The sequence below is a fragment of the Danio rerio genome, chromosome 6 (genome assembly GCF_049306965.1).
Source record: "Danio rerio strain Tuebingen ecotype United States chromosome 6, GRCz12tu, whole genome shotgun sequence".
Lineage (NCBI taxonomy): Eukaryota > Metazoa > Chordata > Actinopteri > Cypriniformes > Danionidae > Danio > Danio rerio.
In genome coordinates, this window is record NC_133181.1 from 5,528,868 (window position 1) to 5,550,974 (window position 22,107).

Consider the following 22,107-nt stretch of genomic DNA (forward strand, 5'->3'; position numbering starts at 1 on the left):
ACTTTGCACACTTTGTAAATTGTGTGAACAGTTTCTACACACAACTTGTAGGCAAAACGTAAAAATATTGCTAGAAACCAGCCATTTTGCATTCTACACATAGAAAAGTCTTTTCTTTCAAATGGAGATCAAACTAGGCCTGGATTTCCAAAGTTTGCACGGCAACAAATATGTGACCATTTATTACACAAAAAGCTTTTCACACTTTGCCCTCAAAATACAGTTGGACAGGCACAAGACCCCTTTTTCAGAGATAATGAACCAATGAGTGAAATGCTATCCTTCAGCAAAACACAATTTACAGCAGATGGTTGAATTTCGAGTGAATCTCGGAGTGGAGCTTCAAAGGCTGCCACTGAGTGTTCTTTATCCCCTCAGGCTTTGATTTTGAGTAGTTTTCTTTATACAGCTCTTGATTACATGAGCCTTGATCACACTTTATAACGTCAAGCAGCGAAATGGCTTGGATATTGCAGGGAGATTGAGGGAGTGACTTGACTCTGGGCCACAGAGTAGCACTTTTGAGGGGTTTTTATTGGCCCGGGCCGCTTCTCCATTTGCCATAATGGGACATGAATTTGGCTTCCTTTTGTGAAGTTCATGTTCCATTGCACTCAGTGTGATTCAAGTGCATTGATTCGCTTGCTCTGTTACCGGAAAGTGAGAAAAGCTTATTACGGCTTGTTTTGTCAGTTGTTTTTTTTTTTTTTTTGGTTCTTCGTGAACTTCAGAATCAACAATGATGCTCACAAGCTGCAAAACGGCACACGAAGAAGCATAAAAGTGAACAAAATAACTATAAGATGATTGTAAAAGAACACGGCTTACAAAAACTGAACAAAAACTTTCATTTTAGTTGAGTCACTCACACTTTTTTAACACAAAAACAACTTTTTTCATCAACATCAGATAAAATCAGATATTTCAGACTTAATCCTGTTGCTTCAGAAGATTAAAATGGTAGTGCATGCATTATATGCTCAAAAAGATACTTTATTATTGATACTGTATAGCACAACACGACTTAAATAAATAAATAAATAAATATAATAATACTTTTCAATAAATAAATAAATAAATAAAGGATAATGTACAGTAATTATCATGAACTAGTTATCGACAATGCCTTTAACTTTGTGAAACACCACAACATAATATATATTTTTAAAAATGATATAATACATAAAAAAAAAAAAAAAACAGACCCAAAAACACTTATTGGATAAAACTATTTGTTGTTGTTGTTGTTGTTGGTATTATTATTATTATTATTATTAATAATATTATTATTATTATTATTTTTATTATTATTATTATTATTATTGTTATTGTTATTAATTTTCAACTTTTACTAACATTTACTATTTGATATTTTAACATTTATGTACCTCATTCATAATAATAATAATACTAATACTAATAATAATACAATCAAATAAAAATAAATTATAAATAATAATAATAATAATTATTATTATTATTATTATTATTATTATTATTATTATTATTATTATTATTATAGCAAACAACTCTGCAAGTGCCTTTAGGTATGTTTTTAGTAATTATTATTATTATTACTAATATTAATTTTATCATTATTATTATTATTATTAACATTTGAACTTTTACTAACATTTACTATTATAAAAGTATTTCATGCACCTAACTAACAAAAACAACAACAACAACAACAACAACAACAACAATATTATTATTATTATTATTATTATTATTATTATTATTATTATTATTATTATCATTATTATTATTATTATTATTATTATGGTGCCATATTATATTGAATGATTCGGTCAATTATGCAACCTAAAAAGTATAATTTGACTACTAAATGTATTATATCTCCCTTGCCTCTTTGTCTGGAGCCATGTTCCCATTTATTTATTTATTTTCTGTTTCAGCATCTGTTCCCACTTACAACTGCATGGCATGTGCTCCACGAAGAAAGTGGAAGCACACATCAGTCATCAAACAGCGCTCTGGCCTCCTCTCCATTTGCCATAATGGTTCATGGATTTGGCATCTTTTGTGAAGTGCATGTTCCATTCCGCTAAAGCACTTTGATTCTTTCTGTCTGTTACCGGGAAGCTGGAAAAGCCTGTTACAACTGAGCAGCTTTGATTGTTTGTCAACTGATTTTGGCACCACAAAAAACTTCAGAAACAATAACGGCACAAAATGCGTCATGCTGCATTCACTCCTTTTCAGACTTTTGTTGACAGGGAACTGGTGAAAATAATTAAAGCATGCTCACCGATTCTATCTAAACCCGACGCGATGAGACTTACAGGCAGTTTTCAGTGTGTAAACGCTGATCACATACACAGATGTTCTTGCTGGTTATTATGGGACTCAGAGTCAGCTCGGAGCTGAGAGTTTTATGCAGGTTTCTGATATCTTACAGCTAGACCCATACGGAGTCTGTGCACAAAGGAATGCACAGATTTTTTTTGCCCATTATTGAGTCAATTTATTTATATGTAAATGTGCGTAAATACACTGTTGAAGTCAGAATTATTAGCCCTCCTGAATTATCATTTTTCCTCAATTTCTGTTTAACAGAAAGACGATTTTTCTAAACACATTTCTAAACAAAACTGGGCAAACGAGATTGGTTCCGAAACAAAAGTCTAGGTGTGAAAGCACCCTTAGTGAACTTCTGACAGGCTCAACAACGGTAAAATAAACAACAGTAAAAAGATGACACGTTTTACCTCCTCCCAACAGTAAAAACCTGCAATAATATTTCATGGGTTTGCAATCCAAAAATGTCATTATAATGGAAGTCAATGGGGTAAAAACAGCCCCGAACATAACGAAAGGCTAGTCAATTTTACATCACAGGCTCATTGTGATTACATAGCCCTGTATACATTTCCAGATAGAGCGAATTATGTAAACAGAGCTACATATGGCTGCATTTCATTTTTAAAACTAACACTAAGGGACGTTGTGATGCCGCCATCGGCTTCTGTTACTTTTCAGTCTTCCAGCTGACTGCCTACCTCCGTACGGACTGCTTTACTGCTGTTACCAGTTTGCCCAGTGGCTCACCGTGTACCTTAGAGGAGTTGAGATGTAGAGCGGAGGTGATAGTGACAAAAGGGTTCGAGTCCGGCGAAGAACGGTTCAAAAAATCAGGCAAAACAAAAACAAAAGGCGAAGAAATAAACAAGTAAATAACAGGATGAGAACGTGGTATAATCAGAAAACAAGGTAAAAATCAGGCAGCCACGAGGGCTATTCTTTTTCTGGATTGCTTTTGAAAACACTGTTGGTTGGGTTTAGGGAAGGAGTGGGTGTGGGTATCGGTCAGTTGGTCGGTCAGTGAGTCACTAAGTCGTCATTGGTCTCTGGTGGATTCATGTGAGAAGAGCAGGCACAAATGGCACTCTCGAGAGAAATTTGACATCTAAAAAAAGTTTACACAGCCGCCTCTGGTGGATTTGCAAAAAGAAAACTGTGAAAAACTTATCTCCTTGAATGTATTTTGCTCTCTCCATAAATGTATACTGAGGTACGTATCCATAATGAGCCTTGGTTGCAATTTAAACAGTACACAAATGTTAAAAGATATCAAATTTGGAGCATTTTTTAGGTAACAATAATTAAAATTCTGTAAAAATGTGTTTATTACGCTGATTTATTCAACTTAAATGTAATTATAATTATAATAATGTGCTTTCATTGTAACGCAAATGCTGATGGAATACACAGATGTTCTTTCAGTCCTGCCGGTTATTACATGACTGTAAGTCGGCTCAGAGTAGAGAGTTTTATCCAGGCTTCTGATGTCTTTCCTACGGCCCATCAATCACGCAAAACTAGATTAAAAATGGAAATGAACAGAGGAAGGCAGAAATATTCATCTCTTCTAAAAGGGGCTAGCGGTGATTACATTAAAAAAGGTGTTAGCCCTGCTTTACCTTACCGTTGAGGGGGAAAAAGACAGGAAAACTTAATCCGCCTTTAGAACATTAACATTCAAATTACATGGATGCGAGTTTCCTGCTTAGCCCAGGGAACACGGCGAAGAAAAATGAAAGGTTGAAGATTCATTGAGACTCTACAAGACAAAATGAAGAAGTCTGCCCAGACTGGATGAGTGTTTTCTTATTATTTATATGCATGGGAAGGGGATGTAATAAGAAGGTTTCACTGAATGATTACATCTGCAGTTTGCAACAGTAAAAGCTCTTTTAATTCATATGTATTTCTTTAGGAATCATGCTGGTTCTACTGTCAAACAGCCTCTTTTATTGTCTTTTTTTCTCTACTAGGTTCAGTATTATAATATTTATAAGTTTTTATAGTGATAAACATGCTTAGTTAGTAGGTTGAGGTTATGTCAAATTGTCATGTACAGTCATAAAGTTTTATATATTGAAAGTATATAATTGTTCTTACTAGCCTGTAATTATTATTAACTTATAAATTCTACCATCTGTTCAATATAAGTAATTATTTAAGAACAATTATATACTTTCAATATATAAAACTTTATGACTGTACATGACAATTTGAGATAACCTCAACCTACTAACTAAGCATGTATATCACTTTAAAAACTTATAAATATTATAATGGTATATTCTACCATCTGTTCAATATAAGTAATTATTTAAGAAAGCATAAAAAAAACAGAAAGCATAACATAAACTGGCTACATGTGTATCTTGGGTGTGACACAAAGATAGTATTATACCTAATTTTAACCTAATTATTAAACTAAATTGGTTATTTTTTTCTCAGAACAAGGCACTCTAAAATGCCACTTTGGCTTATTAGGAAAACATGTCTGCATGTATTTTTGTAAATATTTAAAATACTTTAATACACATACAATTCACTGTATTCCTAGCTAAAATTAGCAGCAGAGAGCTGTAAAACAACAATAACATTTTCTATTTTCAGACCAATTAAGATACACAACACAATGCTATGAGCTCAAAAGGCTGTCACCATAATAAAGACTTAAACTATTTCGGCTTATGTTTTACACAGCGTCTGCATTTTCTGCCGCAACCCAGTACTGAGAAACACCTATACACTCGCACATTTACACACACACACACATTCATTACAGTCAGTTTAGATTATTAAATTCATCTATTGCGCATGTGTTTGAACTGTGGGGGAAACCAGAGCACCCAGAGGAAACCCACACTAACACATGCCTCCTATGCATTTTTTAATGAAAGCAATTTATGGCTCAGGCTCAATTAAGAAACTACAGGATAAAATAGCATTGATTGCTTTTAAGTGTCAGTTTTGCTTTTGTTAAGATAATCAGATTTGTTTTCAAGGAATGGTGTAAGTTTAGGTTGTAGCCTACCTTATTGACATGAAATCTGAGCAATTAGCTTTTAAAGCCACTCTTTAAGTTAATATTTTCTGAACTGACTCAACACATTCATCAACATAATGTCAGATCTATTTGGTTTTGTAGAAAAATGTGACAATACCTTCAGCACTAGTTAGTAAACAGTTCACTTGGAAAGTGATGTAAATCTGCCAGTATTGTTAAAGAGAAGGAGAAACTATGAAGTAGGAGATTGAAATGTTTGAAATATGCTGCCATTTATTTATTTTTTGATACATAATGTTTCAACCCAGACTCCTTATTGATACGTACCCCTATATACATTTCTGGAGATCGCAAAATATGTCCCAGGAGGTAATTTTTTTTCAGATCGCATTCACGCCTGCTGTTCTTGTTTAAATCCACCAGTTGACTGACTGACCGACCGACCAATCCCATTACTAACACCCTTCCCTAAACCCAACCAATAGTGTTAACAAAAGCACTGATTGACCTGGGCCCACCCACTTCCCTAAACCCAACCGACAGTGTTTTCAAAAGCATTCCAGTAAAAGAAAAGCCCTCCCCTGATTTTTTTCCACATTTTCAGATTTTACCACATTCTCACCCTATTATTTACTTGTTTGTTTTATCTTTAGGCTTTAGTTTTTGTCGTATCTGCTTTCTGGAGCCGTTCTTCACTGGACTAGAACCCCATTGTCACAGTCAAATCCGCTCTGCATTTAAAAACCTCCAATGTATATGACAAACCACTGGACAATCTGGTAACAGAGAAAAAGCCGTCTACTTGGAGGTATTGGTCAGTACAGGAACATCGTCTTGCCGCCCCATAGCGTTTGTTTTAAAGATGAAATGCAGCCATATGTACTTTTGGCTACACGATTTGCGATCTCCAGACATATACAGAACTACTTTTTCAGAATGAAAGTCTTGGCTAAAACAAGGCTAAATTTGGGCTGACAGTAAGGCCCAATCCTAATTCTACCCCTTAGCCCTTCCTCTTATCCCTACCTCTCATTTTGCGTGTTCACGTGAAGGGGAAGGGGTGTCTTAATTCTCTTTAGCTTGAAGGCGTAGGGCTTAGGGGAAGGGCTAGATACCTTTCGAAAGGGAGATTTTTCAGGACCACACTCAAAACCAAGAGGTAAGAAAATTTCCCAGAATACACCAGCTGCACCCGGAAGTAAGGGGATGCACAATTTAGTATTTTTGTCATTATTATGAATTTTTACAACAAACAAGCCCATGTTTTAATATATTAATAATGTCGTTCGTGTTTTACCATCATGCTTAAAAATACCCAGCTAAAATAAAAACTGCTAATTTTTTACTCTATATAATCCCTAATAATAGCTCCCGCATCATAGTCCCACAACATACTTTCATATCTGACATTCAATGACACTCGAAAGGAATGAGCTTTTTACAGTGTCTTGTATAACGCTAATGTTGTTTTTTCATGTTTACATAGATGAATATGGCCACAGTGTAAATACACAGTACAGTTACGATCTTATTGCCACATTATATCCTTATGATTACATTATATATACCTTGAATGATTTCCTGAAGATAAGTACCCAATAAATTACTCAATAGGAATAACTAAAGCAGTTGCAATCGTCGATGACATATGATGACGTGTTGTAGTGCTGTACCATTTTTTAGGGGTACATTTTGAAGCCTTTCCCCTTCAAACTCTGTTTCAAGGGCCAAGGGGATAGGGTATAAAAGTAGAAATGGGATTGGGCCTAAAAATCTAATAGACATCTAAGAATAGACCAAAACTAGACTAGTCGTCAAATAGACAGAAATGAATGACTACACATTTAAGACCCTATCATACACCCGGCGCAATGTGGCGCAAGGCGGGGCGCAATAGTCTTTTGGTAGTTTCAGCTTGGCGCAAGAGTCGTTTTGAGGCGTTGCGCTACGCTTTTTAAATAGCAAATGCATTTGCTCTCATATGTGCGCCCATAGGTGTTCTCGTCTAAAAAGGAAGGCGTTCAGAGGCGCACTGCTGGCGCGTTGCTATTTTGAGAAACTAAAATAGATTTTTCATTAGACCAAAACAAACCCGGTCTAAACTCCAGACCAGCGCACAGTTGCGCCTCGCTTACACACTGCTTAATACGCACAAGAGAGCAATAGGCAAATATCTTTACATATGAAAAAATGTAAATATTAAGGATATATATAGTATATAATAAGAATAGAAATAGAATATAAATATAAAGGATTAAAATATTACAAAACATATTATTTTCTAACCTACATAAATATGAAAAATCACTGCTTTTATGTCTTCTTTATCTCGGGAGGCTTTTTCAGTTCATTCATAACAATTTGCTTTTGTATAATGTTATCATTATTAGCAATATTATTTATTATATCCATATTTATATTTGTTTTATTAAAAACAAGCTTATATTTGTCCACCTGTCAGGTTTTAGACCATATGGGGCACAGCATGTGTTTTAGGATATAACTCGGGTTTTTGAGCACACTTCGATATTATTGTTCATTTATTCGTTTGCTGGAAATTAGAACTGAATTTAGAAATAGTTTTGAAACGAATATTTGAGCTTAACAAACAAAATTGATTATTTATAGACTAATTGATGTCTGTGCGTAAAGGTTTCCCTATCCAAGAGCGAAAGTGAAAGTAGATCATTTATCTCTCATTCTCATGTAGTAGATGCTCTTTTTACATATTTCTGTTAAAAAAAAAAAAACTGTTAATTGTTAACTGTTTGCTAGTGAAATGCTCAGTTTTTCCACTTAGACTTACTTTGCGTCCTGTAAATAGCGAATGCGCTTATGGCGTGACGCAGCTGGCTCTTAAAGGGAATGGGAGATGAGACTCTAATTGGTTTATTCTCAAAACACACCTATAACTCATTAAGAAATACACTCAACCCTTTTAGACCATGCGCCACGGCGGATTTTCCCGTCCTTAAATTAGCAAAAATGCTTTCTGACACTTAAAGACAGTTAAAGTCTATCTAATCTGTCTATTTGACGACTAGTCTAGTTAGGTGTTAGATTAGATGTCTATTACATTTTCATTGACAGCCTGTTTAGCCTTGTGTTAGCCAAGCCGTCTACCTTTAGTCGTCTATAAAAAACACAATTGTTTGCTGGGTGTTGTTTTAAAATATTACACTTTTACCTTGCTAACCCCACTGAGAAGTGCTATAGAAATCAACTGCCTATGTAGACGAAGAAAAAAAAAGCATCATACACACCTCACTAGGTTTCGAAACGGCATGCATTTTTCTGCTACTGAGCTACTGTGTTTACATACCAAAGACTGGTTGCTTAATAGATTTGTCTCAGCTGTAAAAGGATTCATCTTTGTACGCTTAAAAGCCCTCCGTGCATATGTACATAGATATGTACTCGTGTGTTTGTGTGTGTGCAATAAACTCTAATGGGACATTTGTATGTGTACCTTGGCTTCATCCGCTGACAGTTCAATTTCATGCTGTGTCTTGCTTATTTTCACAAGATGTTGGGCTCCTTATTGAACAATTCGAATTTGATTTGCGAGGGAAGGATGCTAAATACTGGCTCCAGAGTTAAAGCTTCGGCATACGTTCAGTCGCGGCACACACACCGAAACCTTGTTCAGATATAAATCAGGAGACTCATCCAGGGGGAAAATGACTTCTGGGTTTTGGCTTGTTTGCCTGGGGCTTGAGACAATCCGCAGATGTAGATAACACGCAAGCCCCAAATCAAGGAGATATTACAATTTGTAAGAGTGTTTTGTTTTTGTTCCTTTCTTATTTGTCGCATAATGTTCTCTCAGCGTTATACGGCTGTGGGCTGTTTCTGTGAATTGGCGCTTGGGAAGGGAAATGGGAGGAAAACGCTAAACCATCAATCAATTTCTTTTTTTTTTCCCTTACATGTCTGTAAGCAATTGTTTACAGTTGCTAGTTTACGCCAGGATCAATGCAGTGGTACTTTTTTTTGTGGTAGTTTAGCAAACAATTTATTGCGTTCTTTGTTGATATCAACTTTTCATTCCATGCTTCTCTCTCTCTCTCTCTCTTTCTTGGGTTCTCATCCTTTGAGCGAATAAGAGGGTGTAAATGGGAGTTTTATAGTGGTGTAGAGTCGAGTGCTGCTAGCAAAGGTTAAATTTTACAGCAGGAAGTCAAAATGACCTTGGTTTTATGATTTTATTCAGACATGATATCATTGTAGCACAGAAACATATATTGATATTGTGCTTTGGATCAGTGTGCATTGCGTATATGCTTGACATTGAACCACAAGAAATGTCTTTGTGTACATTGTATAAATGTCAAATTGACAAATGACACTAACATGATGGCGGCATGGTGGTTCAGTGGTTAGCACTTTCGCCTCTTAGCAAAAGCGTCACCGGTTTGAGCCCCGGCTGGGTCAGTTAGCATTTCTGTGTGGTGTTTGCATGTTCTCGTGTTGGCGTGGGATTGTTAAGGGTGCTCCGGGTTCCCCTACAGTTCAAAGACTTGTGGTAAAGGTGAATTGAATAAGCTAAATTGGGTATAGTGTATGTGTGGGAATGCAAGAGTGTGTGGGTGTTTCCCAGTGCTGGGTTGTGGCTGGAAGGACATAAAACATATGCTGGATGAGTTGGCAGTTCATTCCGAGTGATGACCCCTGGTAATAAAAGGGACTAGGCTGAAGTGAAATGAATTATGAATGATTAGCATATTGTTTATATGCATTACTAATGGATATGTGTCATATAAGTCTTTTGAAAATCTCATAAAATGTCTCATATACAATTTGAAAATATAAAAACATGTGACATGTTTATAAGAATTCACTGTGAAAAAAACGCTGGGTTAAGTAAAAGTACTGTAATTGTTTAAACAAATTGAAGTGTATTAAACATAAAACAGTTAAGTTGTCCAAAAAAAAAAAAAAACTCAATAATTGTGTTGTTTCAGCTCATAAGTAGTTTGAACGAGCAGCAAAGTAAATTTTTGAGTATTTGTTAGATTTATATGATAAAATGGTTTATGTAAAATTAACATACGTATTGTCACAATTTGTGGTACTTTTTCATTTGCATGATATTAAAAAGTAAATACTATGAATACGATAGGCTAATTCTTTAGTACATTTCATGATATCCATTGGTTCCATGTCACTTTATCATGTTGCTGCTCACAATACCCATGATTTCACCAAGTAGGACATGTTCCAAACAGCCAATCAGAATTAAGGGATACGTTTGCACGTTTATGTTAAGTAGGCTTACAGCGAGGGTTATGCACTTCTACATGATTGTTATTCAACTATTATTCCCCTCTAATTTTGGGAATAACTTCTAAAAAGTGTTGGGTTTAGGGTTAGGGAATAGGTATGGATTACATTTTTTAAACAAAAATGATGTTCCAGGATCAGCATAGATGTTATAAGATTGCATAGTACTTGGCAAAATCACATCCACTAATTGTGTATATGTCTTAGAAAAGACTTCTTACAAAAGTGTAACCCTACCTCTAAACCCAAACCTCACTTGGCATTTTTTACACTTAAAATACTTCAATTTAAATAATGCATTGTTTGTGATACAGTGGGGAAATAAGTATTAAACAAGTCACATTTTTTTCTCACAAAACATATTTCTAAATGTGCTGATGATTTAAAATTTTCACAGGAAGTTGGTAATACCCCAAAAAATCCATATATTCAAAGAAAATAAAACTAACTAGTTTAAAAATGAAGTTTTGTGTAATAAAATAAAATGACATAGGGAAATAGTATTGAACACATGAAGAAAGGGAGTTGTGGAAAGGCAGTGAAAGACCAGACTGCAGCTGAAATCTTTCAGTAGTTCTCATTGTTAATATATATTACAGTGGTTGCTTCAGTCCAACATTACAAAGATGATGAAGATTAAACCGGAATGAACATTTCAGCAAGACAATGATCCTAAACACAGGCAAGGAAACTCCCAAATACTTTCAGAGAAAGAAAATAAAGCTGCAGAATGGCCCAGCCAATCACCTGACCCGAATCCAGCAGAAAATACAAAACTAAGATCAGATTTGATAGACGAGACCCTCAGAACCATTAAGATTTTTAGGCGCTGTTGAAGTCTGTGCATGTGACTTCATTCTCCATATGAGAGGCATCTTTAAGTTGTCATCACTAAAAAAAAAGCCTGTCATTTAAAGTATTGAATACATTTCAGTAAGTTTCCGTGTGTCATTGCCTTGCTTTTACACATACCTTTTATTTTCAGATTGTTAATGTGTTTGTATTGTTTTGTAATTGGCTTTTTACCAAAATCTGGTTCAGATCCATGTCAACAGCTCCTTTAGAAATATTATTCCCAGAAAAAAAAAAAAAAAAAAAAACTGACGTGTTCAATACTTATTTCCCCCACTGTATATGAGATGTTTTCCTCATGGAGACCAAAAATAAAAAAATAAATAGATACTGGTATTGCTATATTTGGAGACATTAGGTCCCTACAACATAAGGGATACAAGGCACACACACACACACACACACACACACACACACCATTCAAATATGCTGTTTTTCCTGAATTTCATGACAGCCTGCCTCATGTCAGCAGTGGAACAAATTGGAGCAATCAGCCGTTGTCGGCTGCGATGCGATGCTAGGCTTCGCAAATTAGCCTCCATTAGCATAATGACCCTGGCGGCAAAAGACAACGGCCCCCCTCACGCCATCACTCCCGGCATTCAACGGGCTGATGTTTACACCGCCATGACACCAGCCTCTCATTAGCACATTTGTCTTAGTTAGGCCAAAATTGGCAATGCTATCGTTGCTAGCAAAACGTTTCAAATGGAAGCTCATCGGAGCGTAACCAATGTGATGTCACTCATGATAACACAGAGGAAAAGAAACAGAGGCGGTGGACATTAGCGCTCAGGTTTATGTTCCTCCAGGCGTCTGCTTGCGTATCGTTTGTTTGCACATTTCATTATGAATGTATTGATGTTCCTCTTATCTGCAGTATTGGTTTTGCAGTTACGCCACATACAGGTTAATTACGACCTTCGTGTGAAATATGGATGTTTACACGCGTCTATTGCTCTTCGGCTGACTTTTAAAGACCTTCTGGCATGTTTATAGCTTTGATGTGCTTGATAGGGTCATCTATTGCGTCTTGGTCCGAATCTTTCATGTGATGTATGTGTGTGTGTGTGTGTGTCGCGTGGCTTTGGGCTTTTGTAGATTACGAGCTGCTTTTTTTAGATGCGCATTGACTCATCTTCGACCTCGTAACCTTGAGGAATCGATGTCCCCCAGAAGTGTGCGTGAACTCCTGCTATGCTGTGGTACTTTGACTCTCCGTGACAAAATGAAGGCTGTATGACACATACACACACACACACATGATACAGATAATCAGCTTCACAGAGGGCTTTATTGATACTCGGAAGCATCACTAAGTTGGATTGATTGCGTCTGCTGAATTGTGAATTGTCCATTATAAGCTCATAGTAAGAAGTTCTGTCGTCCTAAAGGGATAGTTAATTCAAAACCTTTATGAGTTTCTTTCTTCTAAGAATATATTTAAAAAACAATAAATTCCCTAGTCAATGGTTACAGGTTTTCAACATTTTTCAAAGTATCTTCTTTAGTGTTCAACAGAAAAAAACACTGTAAAATAAAAATGTAATTTGTGACCATATTTCAATTTTGGGTGAGCTATCGCTTTAAAGACACAACATGAGAATTAAAAGGGGCATCAGAATCCCCTTTTCCAAAAGTTAATATTATTCTTGGTTATTATTATTATTAGTTCACCAAAAAAAAAATCTATTTTACTTATTATTTACTCACCCTTAAGTAGTTCAATACCGTTATGAGTGTCTTTCTTTTAAGAATATATTTTGAAGAAACCTGAAAAGAACATCGGATTCCCCTTTTATAAAAGTAAATAATGTTCTTAGCTATTCTTATTCGCAGTTCACCAAAAAATTCAAATTTTCTCACTATTTACTCATTCTCAAGTAGTTCAAAACCTTTATGAGTGTCTTTCTTATAAAAAAATTTTGTGAAGAAACCTGAAAAGAACTGACTTTCATAGTAGGAAAAACAAATGCCATGATAATGAATGGTTATAGGTTTTCAGCATTTTTCGAAGTATCTTCTATATTGTTCAACATAAAAAAAGAAACTAAAATAAAATGTAATTGGCGACCATATTTTCAATTTTAGGTGAACTATTGCTTTAAAGACACGATGTCAGACGTTTACATTAAAGGAGACATCGGATTCCCCTTTTATAAAAGTAAATAATGTTCTTAGCTATTCTTATTCGCAGTTCACCAAAAAATTCTAATTTACCCAATATTTACTCAATCTTAAGTAGTTCAAAGCCTTTATGAGTTTCTTTAGTCTAAAAATACAATTTGAAGAATCCCAAAAACCACTGGGAAAATATATACTATGTAAGTCAATATATTGACTACACATATGCTGCTGAAATTATTTTGAATATAAGTTAGCACATCATAAACTGTTAAAGAACCGAAATAATTGAAAGCCTGAATGTGTGTTCGTCCAAAAAATAAAAATATCCTTACTAGTTTCCATTATAACCTACACAGTAAAAAAAAAAAAAAAAAAGCTGGGTTCCACTCAATTCCATCTTGCTGTCTCAACATAAATGAACATAAAACAATTAAGTTGTGCCACAAAAACTCAAGAATATTGTTAATTTACTTAATTTTAAATAAGAAGTTTAAAGGAGCAGCAAAAAATAATTTTTGAGTCTGTTTAAGTCTTACTTAACTAATACACTTAAGGTTGAAAACTGGTGTCAAAAAAAAAGTAGAAAGATAATATGCACTCTCACCATGGTGAAGACAAAGTAAATGAATAATAAAAAATTAGTTATTAAAACTGTTATCTTTAAAAATGCACTGAAAAAAATCTCTCCGTTAAGCAACACAGGACATTTCACAGGATTACAGACTACAACTGTGCATTTTCAGCCCCCAAAAATGCCAGTCAAGTAATTGAAGCTCTAAATGTTGTACAATTTTAATTTCCTAACTTCCAAAACCATTTTTATTTGTATCTTTATATTCATTGATCTTGGTATGAATGGGCATTTGAGGTAATTTAGAAGTCTCTTTAGTGATAACCAAGCAGCTACAAAAACAGAATTTTTATACATACGCTGATGCAATTATTTGAATGTGAGTGAGCACATCATAAACTGTAAAAGAACCGTAATAATTGAAAGCCTGAATGTGTGTTCATCCAAAAATAAAAATATCCCAACTTTCCTAGTTTACATAATAACATACACTGTTAAAAAAAAAAAAAATTCTGGGTTCCACACAATTCCTTCATGTTGTCCCAACATAAATGAACATAAAACAATTAAGTTGTTCCAAAAAACCTCAACAATAGTGTTGATTCAACTAAAATTAGATAAGATGTTTGAAGAAGAGGCAAACATATATAGTTTTTGAGTCTTCTTTATAATACACTTTATGCTGAAAAATGTTGTCTGAAATAAGTAGGAAAATAATATGCACTCTCACCATGGCAAAGACTAAATAAATGAGTTGGTTTTAAAACTATTATCTTTAAATATGTGCTGAAAAAAATATCTCAGTTAAGCAACAGTTAGAGAACTCAAGTTGCAAGGGCGTTAGACTTCAACTGTGCCTTTTCAGCCCCCCAAATTGCCATTTTCAAGTAATTGAAGCTCAAAAAGTTGTACATTTTTCAACAGAGTCATACATTTCTAAACAATTCTTTTATTTGTATCTTTATATTCATTGCTCTTGCTATGAATGGGCATTTGAGGTCATTTAAAAGTCTTTTTAGTGATAACCAAGCTGCTACAAAAACAGAATTTTTATTAATAGACTACACATATGCTGATGAAATCTTTTTGAATGCTAGTTAGCACATCATAAACTGTAAAAGAACCAAAATAATTGAAAGCCTGGATGTGTGTTCGTCCAAAAATAAAAAATTCTGTCTTTAAAAATCTGTCGGAATGCACACGGCGTTTAATGAGGGTGAGTAAATGATGACAGAAATGTCATTTTTTGGGTGCAAAATAGTGTCACTTAGCGGAAGCATAAAAACGGAGCATTTTTGATGGCTATAGTCTTCACCAAAGACACAAAGAATATGCTGTTTCTCCTTGACTTTTTATGCATGGCGCTAAGCAAAGTTGATTAAAGTTTCATGCCGTCTGTAAAGTATTGGGCTTTTGAAGATACGGCAGTGTGTGCGATCACAGAGCCCTGCTTTTTTCTTTTTCTGTGAGTGCTTCATTAATCTGTTGACATTGATGGAATCGTAAGAGCGAGGTCTAATTTATACTCCCGCTGGGGAATTTTACACTGGACGAGAGAGAGCGGGGAGAGAGAGAAAGTGATGAGCGTTTTCCACTGCTTTCACTCTTCTGACTATTGTTTTCCCGTCTCACTCTGCGGGGCAGAATCTCCGAAACCATGGGGGACGCCAACAAAACCATTTCTTTTTTGGAGATGTCATAACATCTGGTCTTTACATGCAGGATCTAAAGTACAGCACTGCTCAATTAAGTACATTTACGTGACACTTAAAAGATGTGAAATGTGTAATAGTTGATGAATTGTTAAGAGAATAGCTTTGATGTAACATTAAAATATACCATTAGGATACGCTCTTAAATTATCATTAACTCGAAGCCAATTAGAAGTTAAGTAGTATTTTATATACAGCATATATATATATATATATATATATATATATATATATATATATATATATATATATATATATATATATATATATACAGTGCACAGCATAAAGAAGTGCACCCCCTTTTAAAAATATATATTTTCATCCATTTCTCAGTGAATATAGACAATATTAATGCATTAAAAAAAACATATCCATTAAAACAAATGTGTGGTCACATCTAACATCTTTTAGATTATAATGAGTACTGTGAACTTAATCCATTTGAGTAAAATAAGCAATTTGAGCACAGTAAAACCAAATAGATGAAGAGAACTCAAACCAACTGAGTACTGTAAAACCCAATAAGGCAACTCAAACCATTTAAGGAAACCGGTTGCATCAAACCATTTAAGTTCAAAACGAATCCATATAGACTCATACTGTGAACTTACTCAATTTAAGTTGAAGTAATGAATATTTAATTAACTCACTGCCTTTAACACTGAGTTCATTTTTTTTTTTTTTTCAAATGAGTACAATTAACTTCCGGCTAATTTTGAGATAACTATACTCATTTCATTTTATAAAGTTGACTGTTGGGTTTTACAGTGTACCTTAAAATAATGTGTGACCATAAATATAGTCATTTATCATGATTATTTTCAGGTTGATCTTACAGACACTGCATAATATTTAATAATTTTAAAGATATAATCATGAATAGGTATCAAATCTGCTTTCAGGAACTCAGCACAAGGACATCCAAAGCTATGTTAAAGCATTATGCATGCACTGTATACACAAGAGCCAAGTCAAGTGTTTCTAGCACTTCTGAAACAGTGCAGTACTTCAGACTGACTTGCATTTGATTGGAAACGATTTCCTCGAAATTAGCGGAAGAGCCAAAGAGCATTACGCTTTAATCGGGCATTGGTAGTGAAATGGCACTTCTGGTGGCGAGACTCTCTGTGTACTGAACAGCCATTCAGATCATCAAACACCTTCCTGAGACATTTATGTGCTTACAGTATTGGCAGGGCCTGTCAAATCTCCTTAAACAGCAGTTTATAACTAAAGCTCTTTGTTCCCGAGCGTCTGTCTCATCTCTGTGAAATCCTCTGGATGTTTTTTTTTTTTTAGTTAGCGGACCATGGAGCTGACAACTCTTGTAGAGCAGCCAGATAAGAAGATAAAAAGCTTGTTTTTCGGCGGTTATAAATTGCTCTGGCTAGGATCAGTGGCGCAGGGCTTAGAGATATATGACTTGATAGAAGCTTACTTTTATATCCATCACAGAAGCTGGAGTGTTATGTCAGAAGCACTGAATTATAATGCAATGATAGACGCCGAGTTCATCGGGAGCTGTATGGAGCTTTAAGGGCCTGTATCTCAATGTGAACATGGAGCGAGTGAAGGTTTGTCACCCGTCTAAAGCTACCGTAGTGACACGTTCGCTTGAAAAAGGAGTGTCGTTTATGCATCCTAATGGTTTCTTTTATCTTTCCTCTTCCTTTGACTTGGGTATGAACCGACCTTGGTAGAGAAACATAAAGAGTGACGGGACATTAACCAGTGCTATGCCTGTATTAAAATATGGCAAAACACAATTAGAGTGAGAGCTGGCAGTGAACCATGTAACAGAAAAAAAAATTAATAGAATAAAATTCAATAAAAAGTCACAAATCCAGGGACTTTTACAATTAATATCTGCTTCCTTTGAATAGGTGGTTAACATGGTGAAAAGCTGTAGTATTATGCAACATCTATAGTCTACAGATGTCAAATAAGTTTCGTAACAATATCTTCTGTAATCCAGTGGGTGTGTGAATAAAACAGAACAGAATAGACAGAGCCACTAAAAGTAATTTCTATGTCCTTTACACAGCTTGTATATTCGGTGACTGGTCATCATACAATTAGAACAGAACAGAACAGAACAGAACAGAATAGAATAGAATAGAATAGAATAGAAAAGAATAGAATAGAATAGAATAGAATAGAATAGAATAGAAAAGAATAGAATAGAATAGAATAGAATAGAATAGAATAGAATAGAATAGAACAGAACAGAACAGAATAGAATTGGACCAAGGCTATTGGGATTAATTTCTGAAGCATTTGTTAAGTTAGTTAACCCAATGGACAATGAATCTGCCATACTGTTACAATAGAATAGAATAGAATAGAATAGAATAGAATAGAATAGAATAGAACAGAATAGAACAGAATAGAATAGAATAGAATAGAATAGAATAGAATAGAATAGAATAGAATAGAATAGAATAGAACAGACCAGGGATGGGCAAACTTGATCCTCGAGGGCCGGTGTCCCTGCAGAGTTTTGTTCCAACGCTAGTCAAACACACCTGAACAAACTAATCAGTGTCTTCAAGATCACTTGAACTCTATAGGGAGGTCTGTTTGAATAGGGTTGGAGCTAAACTATGCAGGACACTGGCCCTCCAGGATCTAGTTTGCCTACACCTGGAATAGACCAAGGCTATTGGGATTCATTTCTGAAGCATTTGTTAAGGTAGTTAACCCAATGGACAATGAATCCGCCATTCTGCTACAATAGAATAGAATAGAATAGAATAGAATAGAATAGAATAGAATAGAATAGAATAGAATAGAATAGAATAGAATAGAATAGAATAGAATAGGACCAAGGCTATTGGGATTCATTTATGCAGCATTTGCTCAGCTAGCTAACCCAATGGACAATAGAGTTATCACATGGTTACAATCAGAATAGAATAGTATATAACCAAGGCTATGGGGATTCATTTCTGCAGCATTTGCTCAATCATTGCACCAAATGAACAGTTGAAAATGTCACAATAGAAAAGAATATAATAAAATAGAATAGAATAACAAAATAAGAGCAAAACAGCCATGCTAAGCTAGTGCATCTGGGGAGTTCAGCCATTATACTAATAGAATAGAATAGAATAGAATAGAATAGAATAGAATAGAATAGAATAGAATAGAATAGAATAGAATAGAATAGAATAAAGGCGGCTATTAGGATTAATTTCTGCAGCATTTACTCAACTATTTAGCCCAATGAACAAATAAGCCACCATACTGTTAGAATAGAATAGAATAGAACTAAGGCTATTATAATTAATTTTTGCAGCATTTGCTCAATCATTGCACCTAATGGACAGTTACAGTAAGTCATCAGAATGTCACGGTTGAATAGAATAGAATTAAATAGAACACAATAGAACCAAGACTATTAGGATTCATTTCTTCAGCATTTACCCAATTATTGAACCCAGTCAACAGTTCAGTCATCACAATGTCACAATAGAAAAGAGCAGAGTAGAATATAACAGAATATAATAAAACAGAATAAAACCAAGGCTATTAGGATTGATTTCTGCAGTATTTGCTCAGCAACATAATGTAGTAAGCAGCTCAGACATCATATAGCGGTGACACCTTTGGCCTGTGTCTGAGAGGTTTCTTTAAGTTATCTTAGGTAATCCAGTGGGTGTGCGGGTGTGTGAACTAAGATCAAGGCAGCACAGATGACTTTTTGACTTCTGACCTTTCCATTACTCCAGCCACAGCTCGAGTCAGCACACAGCAGGACGTCTCAGCCCTCAGTCGCTTTTATCTCGGCACTTCTTCCGACAGATGCTGGCCCTCAGAAGATGGACTCAGAGGCTCAGAGGCTGAATGGACAATCTCTGAAGTGTCTCTACAGGAGAAACTTCACTCTACACCACTAGAGATCTGGACAGGAAGAGCACTGCCACCAGGAAACCAGACCAGCTCCACAGGCTCACAGAAGTCAAAATGAACACTATTTAGAGCTGTGTGTGTTTCTGTTCTAAATATCCATTCCTCTTTTTTTATCATGATCTTGTTTTAACGTTCTAAACACCTTGAAGTAAATCCAATTGATTTAAATCAGCTAAGAAATTAGACAATTTACAATTAACAATTTAAAATAGAATAGAATAGAATAGAATAGAATAGAATAGAATAGAATAGAATAGAATAGAATAGAATAGAATAGAATAGAATAGAATAGATAGCTAACAATCATTTGGAGTACTGGCAGAAAGATTAAATCTACGTTTTTTTTTTTTGTTTTTTTTACAGTAAATAAATGTTAGCTTTCTGGCAGGTAACACTGTTGGAATAGAATAGAATAGAATAGAATAGAATAGAATAGAATAGAATAGAATAGAATAGAGGGTCATTAGAATTAATTGCAGCACTAATATTTTAAGTTAATCTGATGAAATACTAAGCCACACAGTTTAATAGAATAGAATAGAATTAAGCCATCAAGTTAATAGAATATAATCAATTACCCTCTTGCAATAGAAATAGAAATACTCTTGCATTAAAATACAATATAATCCATTAGCATTCATTTCTGCAGTACTTGCACAGCAATTTAATATGAAGAAATGCTAGGACGTCACATTAGAATAGAATAGAATAGAATAGAATAGAATAGAATAGAATAGAATAGAATAGAATAGAATAATTTAGAGGGTCATTAGCATTAATTTCTGCAGCACTTGTATGTCAAGTTAATCTAAAGAAACACTGAGCCATAAAGTTTAATAAAATAGAATAGAACAAAATAGAATTAAGCCATCAAGTTAATAGAATAGAATATAATCAAATAAACTCTTGCAATAGAAACAGAAATACTCTTGCATTAAAACAGAATATAATCTATTAGCATTAGTTTCTGCAGTACTTGCATGGCAATTTAATATTAAGAAATGTTAAGACGTCACATTAGAATAGAATAGAATAGAATACAATACAATACAATACAATACAATAGCATGGACACTTTAAGACCATGTATCCAAATAATGTCCATATTAAATCAGCTTCCTTGTGTCTACTACAAAACTGTCTTCAAAATAATTTTTAAGTGAGTGGGTAGCAAGTTCGCTTTACAGCAAGAAGGTCGCTGGTTTGAGCCTCGGCATGGGTCAGTTGGCGTTTCTGTGTGGAGTTTGCATGTTCTCCTCGTGTTCGAGTGGGTTTCCTTCGGGTGCTCCAGTATCCCCCATAAGTCCAAAGACATGTGGTGCAGGTGAATTGGGTAGGCTAAATTGTCTGTAGTGTATGTGTGTAAATGAGTGTGTATGGATGTTTCCCGGTGATCGGTTGCAGCCAGGGAGAGCATCCGCTGCGTAAAACATATGCTGGAGAAGTTGGCGGTTCATTCTACTGTGGTGACCCTAGATTAATAAAGGAACTAAGGTGAAAATAAAATGAATGAATGAATAAAATTAATAATCAGCAACTGATTATGAAGATCCAAATGGCTAAAGGAAATTGTTCTCAAACAGCACTAATGTTCTTATGCTTTTGGCTGAACACTACTATTGTGAAACTAAATGAATACACACATAAGTAGAAAATAAACATACTGTACTGCATGATGGAATCAAGAGTTATGCATAGTGAAATAATACAGTATATATATAAAAAAAAACACCAATTAAATGTGACATTAGCATTTTAGTTTCTCATTAACTAAAGTCCTCGTTTGTTTAGCTCACATATAATGTTAAGCTACTAATTAAGGCACAAATATATGAGTTTTATCTCAATGCAAAAAAAATGCATGTTTATTCAAGTAGGCTGTAAGTTAATGACTATTTATGTACTTAGTACGACCTGTACTGTGACCTTTTATGTTTTTTTATCCTAATAGCATGCATTGTTTACATGCATTTGCATTAACAGAGTTTTCAGCAAATGCTTTAAGTAGTTTCAGTGTAAATGGAGTTATTTATGCAAAAAAAAGCAGTTATAGTAGCTGAAGTATAAAGATAGACCAAGTGCTAAGATGACATCTTGAGTGTTAATAAGAAGAGTCAAGTGCAAACACAAGGACACTGTATTACTGCAATACAAATTTCATCCAGATAGAGAATAAGCATGGAGAAAACAGAGTCAATGTGTAAAGCTCCTTAGTCATACAAAAGTAAGCTGATTACCAGTGCATTACCAGTGTTTACAATAATGTACTTACAGTAGAGGGTAAATTGTTTAAACTATTATGTAAAATAAATGTTACTATACAG

The 22,107-nt window shown here is 34.7% G+C and overlaps 1 long non-coding RNA gene across 14 annotated transcripts in view; it reads right to left on the reverse strand.

Moving 5' to 3' along the window:
- Nucleotides 1-22,107, reverse strand: part of LOC137495912 (uncharacterized) — a 453,250-nt gene that overhangs the window by 390,323 nt on the left and 40,820 nt on the right. Inside the window, exon 7 of one of the 14 annotated variants that reach the window (XR_012407560.1) lies at nucleotides 20,143-21,272. The exons of the other annotated variants lie outside the window; for them this stretch is intronic. This is a non-coding gene — a long non-coding RNA (uncharacterized lncRNA). Of the gene's footprint in view, nucleotides 1-20,142; nucleotides 21,273-22,107 lie in introns of those variants that run through there. 14 annotated transcript variants of the gene reach the window in all.